This window comes from Symphalangus syndactylus, chromosome 17, assembly GCF_028878055.3.
Source record: "Symphalangus syndactylus isolate Jambi chromosome 17, NHGRI_mSymSyn1-v2.1_pri, whole genome shotgun sequence".
NCBI lineage: Eukaryota > Metazoa > Chordata > Mammalia > Primates > Hylobatidae > Symphalangus > Symphalangus syndactylus.
In genome coordinates, this window is record NC_072439.2 from 84251733 (window position 1) to 84265350 (window position 13618).

General features: G+C 38.9%; 1 long non-coding RNA gene across 1 annotated transcript in view; it reads right to left on the reverse strand.

Moving 5' to 3' along the window:
- The window catches only part of LOC134733128 (uncharacterized), a 28547-nt gene extending 15177 nt beyond the window's left edge, over window positions 1-13370 (reverse strand). The window contains exon 1 of the long non-coding RNA XR_010116665.1: window positions 13319-13370. This is a non-coding gene — a long non-coding RNA (uncharacterized lncRNA). The remainder of the gene's footprint in view (window positions 1-13318) is intronic.
- Window positions 13371-13618: the final 248 nt, after the last annotated feature.

The window sequence follows — 13618 nt, forward strand, 5'->3', positions numbered from 1 at the left end:
TCTGCTCCATGTAGAAATTACAGCATAAAAGTGAAACTCCCTTTTACTTATGTAAACATTGCTGGGCTTTGGGCATCATTTCAAAAGAGGTAAAGCTGAACATGCATGAGCATATAGAAATATGACATACTCTTGGTGGGAGGTTTGGGGTGGGGTTCTAGTGCCAAGCCAGACTCTAATACACAGACAAAGGAAGAAAGAAGCTGCATTTTATAGCTTACAGATTTTTTTTTCTTTATTTTTTCAAGCCTCTGAACCAACCAAATAACTCAATCAACAACAACAAAACCGAGACAGGTCACAAAGTGGAAAACGTTATAACAGCTTAAGTAACAAGGAGGTGGATGGGGGGGGCCCTGGCAGGGATAGGAATGCTGGTGGAGGGTGCGGGGAGGAGAGACCCTGTATTATAGAATATTTAAGCTTTGCAATTCAATGCACATTTATTAATTGGTTTCTTTTTAAGAGACACTTATTTATGACAGGTTTATGAACAATATAGCATGTACAGCACTGAAGTTCTCCCATGGCTTATTTTTATTTCCATATGTTTAGACAAAATGAACATCACATTTAATACTAGTACTAGCAGCTCTTGAAGTGTTTGCCAGTGCTACATCCCTTGGGAGTTGTTACCACCAGATTAATATCCTGTGGGTCACTTAATTTAAAAAACCACATTATAGAGGCATTATGTGATTAGATGTACTGCCTTTACAAGCCAGTTGGGGTGTGTCCTTGGCATCTGGTTAAGAAAGGCTGGTGAGGGGAACTTACACAGACCTCCAACCTGGAGTGTCTGAGCAGCCAATGATTGTACAGACACACGGACAAGCAGAGAAAAATGTGTCCTCTGTCTACCATCAGAAACTGCCTTGAAGATAGGATCTAAAAGGAACAACTTGCTTAGTCAGAAACTGGCCTGAACAGCTGGTAGAAATTGGCTGCTTCAGAGAGTGAAGGGTGGTGCTATCATACCCTGAATCAGGCCTGTTTGTCACAAAATGCTCATAGTAAATAAACAGCCATGCTATTTCCACACTATGCTATCAAATCCAAGTTCTACCAATCAGAGAGTATTTTACTTGAGAATTTAAAATATGCTCCTTATTTTCTCTGTTAAACATTCTCAGGTCTAGGTATTGGGAAGACCACCCAAAAACAACAGGAAGCATGCTTTTTGAGTGAACAAGAGGAATTTGCCACTGGCTTCAAGGACACTTGGAATGGGATGACCAGTATTTCCTGTGGGAGTTTCAAATGGCATCAGGTGCAGTGGCTCCAGGCAACCTGGAAGCATTCATCATCATTTATGGTCTACTACTGATTCTGTGAGGAGATGATTCACTTAGGCTTCCTCCAGGCCAGGCCCAGGCCCAAAGAGGTGGCAGGCTACCATGAGGACAAGAAAGCCTAAAAGGCATCCAGGTGGGACATTGTGAACTAAAGAACCCATATATGAGGTAGATTGCAAGTATCTCTGGTCACATTCACAAGCCAATAAAAACAATGCTGTCCTCCATGAGAACAAATCTAATTAGAACAAATCCCACTCCTTTACAAATACTGTAGATGAAATGCTTGTTTTAAAGATAAAGACATTTGGCCAGCAGCGGTGGCTCATGCCTGTAATCCCAGCACTTTGGGAGGCTGAAGCGAGCAGATTACCTGAGGCCAGGAGTTCGAGACCAGCCTGGCCAACATGGAGGAACCCTGTCTCTACTAAAAGTACAAAAATTAGCCGGTCGTGGTGGCACACTCCTGTAATCAAGGGGCTGACGCAGGAGAATAGCTTGAACCCAGGAGGCAGAGGTTGCAGTGAGCTGAGATCTCGCCATTGCATTCCAGCCTGGGTGACAGAGTGAGACTCCGCCTCAAAAAATAAAAAAATAAAAAATAAAAATACAAAAATTAGCCAGGCATGCTGGCATGCACCTGTAGTCCCAGCTACTCCAGAATTTGAGGCATGAGAATCGCTTGAACCCGGGAGGCGGAGTTTGGAGTGAGCCAAGATTACGCCATTGCACTCCAGCCTGGGCTACAGAGTAAGACTCCATCTCAAAAATAAATAAATAAATACATACATACATACATATATAAATAAAAAGACATTTGTTCAGCCCTTCAAACTGTCAATGAGTATGTTCTTGGAAAGGTTCCTTGTCATCAAATTGCAATGATCGAAGGTGAACTACGTATCAATATGTAATGAAAAATAGTTTACTAGAAGTCTACATTGGAGGAGATGAACTCGACAGCAGAAATGGTGCACCTCTGGGTTTGCCAAAGCAGAAGAATTCTTGACAGCCTTCCCAAAAGTACAACCAAGTTCTTGTGCCCCAGAGTGGGGTGAGATCTTAGAGAAAAGAGGCATCTATAGGGATTATTTGTGAAGTCTTGTTCACAGGTTTAAGTAGTTACAATCACAAGTCTTTCTGCTCAACCACGACCATCTAGGTTTGCCCATTACTTTATTTTTTAATCTGACACAAAAGGAGAGATACAGAGGTGAGAAAGGGAGAGGTAGAAAGGTGAATCATACTCTCTGTATCCTGTTCTACCACTTGCCACATTTCTAAAATACCAAGATTCCCAGGCACAAGAGGATGTGTGAATATTTTGCTCCATTTTTTTACTCAGTACACAAGAGCTGAATAGTTACTGAAACTATTTCCAGTTTCTTGCATTTGATAATAGATGGAGACCCGATTCGAACTGACCTAGACACTTAAATACCATCCCAAACAGAGCCATCCCTGAGTAGGTCACAGAGCTTCTCTGTGTCTGTTTATTTGCAAAATCATATTATATCACCTGTCAAATTCACAGATTGTTAAGAATTAAGTAAATTCATGACTATGAAACACCTTTAAAACTATGAAGCACTAAAACAAAGTCAGTGGATAGTGGCAATTATGAAGAGGATGATGATGGAAATGAGAGAGACTACAAATGAAAATTCTGTGTGTTTATGAAATTATGGCTTAGTATTCGTCATTTGAGAATTTCAATGTTTTTGGACATGTAGGTCTGGGATCATAAAAATTCATGAGCATATTGGTGATCCTCAAATAAAATCTGTTTTAAATACACAATGTACACTTTCCAAAAGAAAATTCGTGATATGTATATTTACATGTTTACTAGCACTATCAAAAGGCACCAAAGACATTAACACTAAGTGCTAAGCATTTTGCGTACTTCTGGAAGCTGTTCTGCCCTGCTTTGCCCACATAAGTCACCTCCCTTGAATGATACTTGGGAAGGCCTGGTCACGATCATCTTTAGACATTTGATCTGACTGAGATAATGTCCTACGAAGGTGCTGTGATTTCGGTCAAAGGGTGAAATAAACATTTTTCTCAGTATTATTGGCCAAGAGATTTTACTTTTGACGCTCTGGGTCTGCCTCAAGTGGCTGCTGGGTGATGGAGGATGAAAAAGAGAAGGAATGCGTAAAACCTGAAGCGAGAACCAGAAGTTTTCCCTAAAAGAAGCTAAATTTTTTTAGGATGAAGATAAAGATTTAATTTTGCAATATCAATTTCTACTGCCAGTATAAAACTTTATCTTTCTAGGTATCTGTACACATCTCTGCCCAAAGTACCCTCCTGCTACTAAGGCAAAGGAAAAACATATTGATTTTTTCTGCAAACTCCCATACCTTTCTTTCAAGTTGACTGCTTGAAAATCTATTCAAATTGGAGACTATATCCTGTTTAGGTAGCTGAAGTTGACAGCAGAGCTTTAATTAATAAGGCATGCAAGGACAAAGGCACTAGGCCCAAATCAGATGCAAGCAACAACTTCTTGTGGCTGCTCTGAGAAGCACGGCAATTATTTATACTCTACCTTGGTGCTCAGACAGAAGAAATAAGGCTAGAGCATGAAGAGCAATGCTATCTAGCAATATATGAGAATTATAGCATTCTGGATGAACAGAGTTATATTATCCCTGCTTTCAGATAAGTAAACCAAGAATCAGAGTGCGTGGATTACTCTGCAAATGGAGGTAGAAAGCCTGTGCCCTATTTTCTTGTCCATCTTCAATATCCTGTGCTGGGATTTGAAGAACACTTGAAATCCTCTTGCTTTCCTCCTTTTGCCCATTATATTCCTTATCTACAGTGGGCATTTTCAGTGCTGCCAACAGTGCCTATGTATCTATGTTCTAAATGTCAGGACCTGCCAAGGTTTGTTAATTATCCTAACTCCCCCTGCTGGCGGATTTAACTACAACCCAAATACAAAACTCAATGGAACACAGTAACTCTTTAAAATGTTTTTCAAGTTAATTCACATCATAAAAGAGTAGGTCCGAAGAAGGAAGAAGACTGGAAGGTGAATTTTAGTTGAGAATGTAATTCACTATAATATAAATAAACTGGAGGTTTAATAGTATTTTTTAAACAAGCCTCTGGGATAAGATTTGTGAAATATGAAGTAGATAACATTGGTATAATTTTTCCCCATTCTCTTTTTGTTCCCACACTCCTTTTCATTTTTGTGGCTTGTGATATTTCCCTTTGTCTCTAAGCTCTAGACTTCTACTTAATAAGTACCAATAAAGATTGTATGTTATCCTTAAACAGTGGTAGCATTCCCCACCTGCTAATTGCTTTATTTGTACTTACTGTTTCCGCCCTCTCATCAACAGGGGCTTTAGTATAAAGGGCAATGAAGTAGAACGTGATGAGGCGAACAGGAGCCAGCCGAGTGAATGCTTCTATAATTACACAGTAGCCTGGAGTAGCTCTTCTCAAATCAAATTATGAGCCTGGATTACCTAAAACTCTCAGGACGCAGCCCGGGTTTTCATTTGTCTGTAGGTTACTGTCGACAAGCAGCCTTCTTTCCCATTGCCATTATTCTTCGCAGAGATTATCAAAGCTCCCATTCCACTGCAATATTCCCAAAGCAATGAGATGCCATGGAGAAGGCCATTTTCTTAAATGGCTTGCCTGACCCCATGTGCTTTACCACTTATTTTTTTAATTAAAAAAAAAAACTTTTTTTTCATGTTTATAACCACCTCTGTCATTTGCATATCAAAGTTGATTCCCAGCTGAGCTTATTCATGATTCTTTGGCAAATATTTATGCTTTGTCAATGTCCCAACCACCCATAAGGCAACAGGAACAAAAGTCAATAGGCCTCAGCAATGTTTGGATCCTTGTTTGAACACCTGACTATACCCTCGGAACTGTACACTGCACTGGAAATAGCATAGTAATAGGAGGACCAGACTCGAGGTCAGGCCATCTGGAATAGGGGCACAGATCTGATGCTGGCTAGCTGTGTGGCCCTGTAACACCCGTTCACTTCTCATTTTCTCCATCTGAAAGCCAAGGCAATTGAACTAGATAATCTCAAAGGCCCCTTCTAGTTCTGTGGTTTGATAGACTCAGCACAGCGCTGCATGGATCATGTGCACAGGAGACTTAGTACATATTTGATTGCAGCAGCTAAGCAAAGCAAAACAGCAATCTATTTCTCAAGTGGTTTAAATGTTTATTAAATCAAGATTTGATGCGTCCAAGGTTTGGTCAAAAAGTGAACAAAAAATGGTGAGCTTTGGTTGGTTAATGCCTCCTAGAGAGAAAATCCAGGCTCAAGTCTTCGCTGTGTGCAGGGTTGGGGTGGGTCTACTAAAGCTTCTAAGAGGGAAGGGCTAGATGATCTCTAAAGTTGTTTCCAATATTGAAATTACAGCTCAAAAAGATAAAATTCAAGTCACCAATTCCTGTATGTAATAGTCAGTGCACTTTATCTTCTTGAGAAAAAAAATGGATAATTTTATGAATAATTCTTTTAAAAATCCTCCATTCTGTAACACTCTATAATAAAGATTTTTCATTTGGTTTAAAATAGGTATTTAAAATGGGCATAGTGATGGGAAAGACAGGTAAGATTGCAACCATTGCAAAGTTAAGAGAATTTTTCATATATGGTCATAGTAACGTAGTCTGATATCACATGCCAGTTTGTTAAGGTGATGCTTACATACCACCAGAAAGGTAATGAGACTTTTGTTTTCATGGATAGTATCTTAATTTAGAAAGTTATACCAAACAACTTAAAATACTAGTTGTATTTCTATTTAAAAAAGAAAAGTCATGTTTCCCATACTTAAAAAAAAAGCTACTCATTAGCAAAAATGTTACAAAATAGAGTTTTACATTGTTTCCACTTGAGAACTAAAGGACTTTGTTAATGATGAAAATTTAATTTAGTTTTACATATTATTGTTCCTAATTGAAAAATTACAAGCATAAGTGCTAGCACTTTCTAAGTACTTCTGTATTTACTTAAAATAAAAGCTATATCCACAGGACTAACCCACCCAACAAGTATGATATCAATAAAACCACACTTTTTTTTTTTTTTAATGAGCCAGAGTCTTGCTCGGTCGCCCAGGCTGACAGCAATGGTGCAATCTCTGCTCACTGCAATCTCCACCTCCCAGGTTCAAGCAGTTCTCATGCCTCAACCTCCCCAGTAGCTGGGATTACAGGTGTGTGCCACCACTCCTGGCTAATTTGTGTGTGTGTGTGTGTGTGTGTGTATTTTTAGTAGAAATGGGGTTTCACCATGTTGGCCAGGCTGGTCTCAAACATCTGACTTCAAATGATCCACCTGCCTCGGACTCCCAAAGTTCTGGGGTTACAGGTGTGAGCCACCACACTCAGCCTAGAACCACTCTTTTTTTTTTTTATTATACTTTAGGGTTTTAGGGTACATGTGCACAATGTGCAGGTTTGTTACATATGCATCCATGTGCCATGTTGATTTCCTGCACCCATTAACTCGTCATTTAGCATTAGGTGTATCTCCTAATGCTGTCCCTCCCCCCTCCCCCCACCCCACAACAGTGCCCGGAGTGTGATGTTCCCCTTCCTGCGTCCATGAGTTCTCGTTGTTCAATTCCCACCTATGAGTGAGAACATGCGGTGTTTGGTTTTTTGTCCTTGCGATAGTTTACTGAGAATGATGTTTTCCAGTTTCATCCATGTCCCTACAAAGGACACGAACTCATCATTTTTTATGGCTGCATAGTATTCCATGGTGTATATGTGCCACATTTTCTTAATCCAGTCTATCATTGTTGGACATTTGGGTTGGTTCCAACTCTTTGCTATTGTGAATAGTGCCGCAATAAACATACGTGTGCATGTGTCTTTATAGCAGCATGATTTATAGTCCTTTGGGTATATACCCAGTAATGGGATGGCTGGGTCAAATGGTATTTCTAGTTCTAGATCCCTGAGGAATCGCCACACTGACTTCCACAATGGTTGAACTAGTTTACAGTCCCACCAACAGTGTAAAAGTGTTCCTATTTCTCCACATCCTCTCCAGCACCTGTTGTTTCCTGATTTTTTAATGATGGCCATTCTAACTGGTGTCAGATGGTATCTCACTGTGGTTTTGATTTGCATTTCTCTGATGGCCAGTGATGATGAGCATTTCTTCATGTGTTTTTTGGCTGCATAAATGTCTTCTACTTTAAAGTTCATATGGAACCAAAAAAGAGCCCGCATCGCCAAGTCAATCCTAAGCCAAAAGAACAAAGCTGGAGGCATCACGCTACCTGACTTTAAACTATACTACAAGGCTACAGTAACCAAAACAGCATGGTACTGGTACCACAACAGAGACATAGATCAATGGAACAGAACAGAGCCCTCAGAAATGATGCCGCATAGCTACAACTATCTGATCTTTGACAAACCTGACAAAAACAAGAAATGGGGAAAGGATTCCCTATTTAATAAATGGTGCTGGGAAAACTGGCTAGCCATATGTAGAAAGCTGCAACTGGATCCCTTCCTTACACCTTATACAAAAATTAATTCAAGATGGATTAAAGACTTATATGTTAGACCTAAAACCATTAAAATCCTACAAGAAAACCTAGGCAATACCATTCAGGACATAGGCGTGGGCAAGGACTTCATGTCTAAAACACCAAAAGCAATGGCAACAAAAGCCAAAATCGACAAATGGGATCTCATTAAACTAAAGAGCTTCTGCACAGCAAAAGAAACTATCATCAGAGTGAACAGGCAACCTACAGAATGGGAGAAAATTTTTGCAACCTACTCATCTGACAAAGGGCTAATATCCAGAATCTACAATGAACTCAAACAAATTTACAAGAAAAAAACAAACAACCCCATCAAAAAGTGGGCAGAGGACATGAATAGAACCACTCTTAACACTTGAAATGGCAATGGCCTCAACACACACGTGGTACTTGTTGTGAAAAATTATCCTCCTTTGCAAGGATAATGGTGAGGATAAAACTGAGATGAATGGGCAAATGAACATCATTTGGGAATGCATTAGATAAGTAGATACAAAAGAATTCTTAACTTCCAAGAGCACACCTTACACACAGATAACAGGAATTTAAATTCTGGTCATTCAAGTCAAACCTGAAGTCCTTCTTCCAAAATTTTTCTGAAACATTTGCGAAACTTTTAAACCTACTTTGCAAACTGGAAAACTTACAAAAACAATGAGATTAGTTCATTTGGGTTTGATCTTAACCAATATTTTTCTCCTTTACTTATGGTTGAAGCAGGCAGAGAAAATAAATTTTACCAATAATTGACTATATAATAGTTGTTGCTTTCCAATTATAATATCCTCTCCTTTTATCTTATTTACTTCTCATTAACAACACTGTATCTGACTTGGTCTCATAAACTGCTATGTATACACACACACGCAAACACAAATTTTGTATGTATGTGTATGTATGTACTTAAAATATGTATTTTATGTATAAAATTATATGTAATATGTACTTAACATACTGTGCACACATGAACACAGACAGCATGCAAAAGGAAGTATTGCTTAGTTTTCAGGTTATTCTGTTTTTAAAAAACAATGCATTGCTTTTTATACCTCCATTTCTAACCAGCAACTTACTCTCAAAACTTTCTCTTATGTACACCTGTAAAACATTCTTGTATGACATAATGGTTATGCATCCAGTATCTGAAGCCAGACTATCTGGGTTGCAATCCTGGTTTACTTTCCTTTATCTGGATAACCTTAGGCGGTTGCTTGACTTCACTGTGCCTCAGTTTCCTCATCTATAAAATGGAGATCATATGGCATCTACTTTGTAGGATTGCTGTGAGGATTAAATAACTTCATATGCATAAAGTTTAGAGTAGTACCTACCACATAAGAAGCAGTGAACAATTAGATATTACTATTGTCATTGCCATTGGCTTAGTTAATACTATGTGTGTACAACTAAACTACTTTCTTTGTTAAAGATTTTCCAAGTACATCAATCTTTCCCTTTACCTCCACCATTCTTCACTAACATAGCAGAAGAGTTTCACTACTGTTATTTTCCACAAATACTTCTGCCAAAGGAAGTTCTCAGCATGGTTATAGAGAGGCATTGTCCAACAGAACTTTCTTTGATGGAGGAAATATTCCATATCTGCATTGTTCAATACTAGTCACCAGCCACATGCAGTTAATGAGCACCTGAAGTTTGACTAAGGCATTAAATATTTTATTAAATTTAATTTTAATTTTAATTAAAAGGGCTATAATGGCTAATAATTATCATATTGAACAGCACTGTTATGGAGGATTTCGCAGTCACACCAAGACTTGAATATGTGGCTCTACCCCTTACCAACTCTGTGACATCTCATTTTCCAGAGCCTCGGTTTCTTAATATGTAAAAATAGAAAGAATAATACTTCTCACCTAGGAAAAATGCAATCATTATAAAGATCCTAGTTTAGTGCAATTTCTATTAGTTTTCCCATCTCCCTACCCTCTGTTAAATTGGTATTATTTGGGCAGAATGGCTCTTAGAATGGCCAGACACAGAGCAGAAAGAACCTTTTAGCTCTTTTTAGATTTCAAAATTAAAAGAACTACCCCCTCGGGGTTTTCACTTGCTCCACTGTAACTTTCAGTCTTGAGTGGAAATGTGATGTTGCTTTTTGTCAGAGGCCCCTGAAAATGTCTGAGCATCTCTCAAACAGCAAGAAACTAAGAGAATCCTCAGGACGCTCTCACACTCCTAGAGCTGCATGTGGGTCCCCAGCAGCCATGGTCATGGAGAGCTCACATGTACAAGTTCCCCCAGATGGTGCACTACGATCCAGCAGCCTCTTGTTGCTTGCTTGTCAAAAAGCAATCACTGAGAGCCTCTGTTCCAATCACCTTGTGATCTGGCATCAATATCTTCATTATATGGAACCAATCTCAAATAGTTGGGGGATTCCAGGAGATCCTCTGTACACTGAAAACTCCTCACAATTACGTTTTTTAAAGGTGGTAGAAGAAATATTCATGTATCATGGAAAGAGAAGTGCAGTCTCTTCCAACGTCTTCAAGGACGTGGTCATAGGGGTCTGGGAGACACAACCTCAGGACAAATGTGAGCGGTAAATCATAATCCCAGGTCTACGGTGAAAAACTTTAGGAGTACAGATTGACACATTAGCACTCCTAAAATTGGAACTTGATTTCAGAAGGGCAGGATGGGGGTCTAAGATACTTTATCAGCAGCCTCAGTCCTTTTCTGGAGTTTTATCCTCTCTGGTGAGAAAAACTTTTACTTCTTTTTGATGCTTGAAAAATTTTAGCCAAATGGCTTCTTACCAGATCCTGAGCATAAAGACTTTCTGGATATCCACAACTATATCCAAATGAAATGTCATGATTGTACCAAAAATAGGAAGAACCACACATCCACCCAACCATTATAACCTGTATGCCCAGTGAATTGGGGGTTGGGGGACTGCATGGGTGAGAAATATTGATTTCACCTAACTTTGAGATAATCTATCCCTAAAAGAAAAAAAAAGTCCAAATTATGTAAGACAGCATGGTGCTGTGGCAAAGCAGTGGCTTGTTGTCATAAGACCCACTCCTTATCACTCAGTGACTTTATTTGGGATTTGGGTCCAGTTACTTGACTTTTTAAGCCTCCGAGTCTGTAATATGTGGATAATACTACTTTATTTTGAGGATTATAAGGATTAATTAGGTAATGTTGGAGCGCTTAGCACAATAACTACTATGGGTTGGTAGTCAACAAAGATTTGATTTCTTCACTCCTTAGATATTTTGAAATGATATTATGATCATTCAGTTTAGTTTCCATAGCTAGCCCAGTCTGTCCAAAAGCATTCACTTCATCTTTTATCCAGATTTCAAAAATGGGTTAATTATATATTAAGCTGGGATATCAACGTCAGTGAACTTTGATTAAGATTTGGAATTTAGTAGTCCTTAGCAGGTAATAAGGATTTTGTTTTTTCCTGATGCATAAGTTAGAGGAGTGAAACATCCAAAATACAGGCTTTGGGCACCATTTGCCTGGATTAATACAATTTCTTCACTGAATTCCAGCCTCTTATTTTTGTTACTGAAGAGATCATCTCACTATGGGTTTTGATTACATCAACCCTATTCTCCTCTAGGGCCTTCTTAAATGGACTACAAATAAGGAACAAGACCCTTTGGAGCAGCTTTGGAGGCCTCTTCGGGGGCAGGATAACATCCAAGGAAGGCCTCACTTCCTGTGTCTCCTTCTGTGTCCCTTAACAGGCTCCTCTCATGCCTACTTGACCAACATCTTATTCTCCACAAAACAAACCTCTGAATTTGCCTCAGTTTTTAGATACAGTGGGAAGGGTTGAAAAAAATGATTTTTCAGGCCCATTCCAACTCTGCACTTTTGTGATTTTAAAGTTATCCAAGTGTCTCAACCATCACTTGTTCACTCTCCCATCATAGCTATTTTATTCTTTTCAACAAGTACCAAAGTGGGAACACACACCCTCCTTTCATTCCCGTCCTATTGCCTCCACAAAGCTTTATCCAGAATGGAAAGTAAATTTCTTTAGTTTCTCAACTTAAAACTGTAATTAATTAAAAAAAAAATTTTTCCTGATTTTTAGCTATTTAACTTGCAGAACACCCAAACCCAGTGCTGAGCATGTAATTACCACACCATAGCTACCTGTTAATTGATTGACAATGTTAATATTATCATTCTTTTCATTTCACATACTTGTTCAGTGTTTTACCTGTTGTCTATTTATCCTCCGTGCCTACCTCCATTGTTGTTTTCTCTTGAACTACAAGCTGCAAAGCATAGCAGCCATGTTTCTTTGACTCAATGTGGATAATAGGCTGTAGAGAGATGCTTAAACAGGCTTTTCAATTGATTGATTAATACAACGATTGATGGATGGATAGAGGAAAGGGTGAATGCATTACAGCATTCTCCATTTGCTATTCCAACAGGATAAATTTACCAAAAGGGTCTCGCTCTGCCTCTGCCCCCTGAACAAAGCGCCAGAGGTAGGTGAGTGAGAGGGGTCAAGGAACAGCCAACCCTACTGCACACAATAGAGGAGGATGTCTTGCAGAGAATACGGCTTCTTCTTTGGCTAATTGCTGCAAAACATCTTTTGAAGCAAAGTGGTTATTTTCTATTATTTCTTGGTCATTTTTCCCAGGGTAACTTGTACTTTTTAAATTTAAAAAAGAAAGAAAAAATCCAATGAACCCTACATTTTTTTAACCTCACACTTCCTAACTTTGAGTCACGTTAAGTGCAACTGATTCCCCTGCTATTGATAACGTATTTATTCATTTCCTAGAGTAGCACACATTCCATTCACAGACTGTGTAGGTTTCATAGGTTTTTATATAGGTTTCATAAACCCATAAAAAAGGAAAAAAGAGATAAGTAAAATATTTAATTATTTAAATTGCCAGATTTAATTTATAATGCACGTTAATTGTAAGTTCAAATTAAGGACCTTGGGACTCAAAACTTTTTATGTTTGTTTGTTTGTTTGTTTGTTTGTTTTTGTTTTTCTCTTTTGACCAAATTGAGGAGCAGGCAGGACTAGCCACATAGGAGCAGAAGACAGATAGATCTCAGGGTTTTCATGCATTCCGGCTAGAAGTATAAAACCATGTATCTGCTCGTGTGTTACTTCCAATGCAACATGAGAATGAGTTCCTTCTGGAGATATGTCCCTGTGGGCATTCCAAGGGCACTAACTAAAAGTCCATTACTCTCTCTGCCACTCAAGAAAATGCAAACTAGAAAACAGTCAAATGTATTTTTTAATTGCTCATTCATTCATTTATTCCACAAATATATATTATCTACAATGTGCCAGGTATGGTGCTAGGTACTACCGATACACAGGTGAAAAGATATACAAACTCCCTGCTGTCATGAAGCTTACAGTCACAATGTTTTGTCCTTTGTTTGCTAATAATTAATTAATTGGACACAGCATACCTTGGTTATTCTCATTTCTTCTCTTTGGCTCCTTGGCACTGGTCTGTAGACTGTAGAAAGGAGAGACAGAAGCAGGATCTAAGCTAATGGAGGGATATGACTCAATCCTCTACAAACTCTCAAAGTCCACTGGGTAGGGAGGAACTGGCCAGGATGGAGCCTGTGCCCTTCCCTTTAGCACTGGGGCCATCACAGTAATGTGGCTCTGTAGTCACTCTAGAAATCGTTATTAACCATTCATGGTCAATGGAGACTCATGGCTCTTAGTAGAGGCTGCCATAATATGCTATTGTAGAAGAA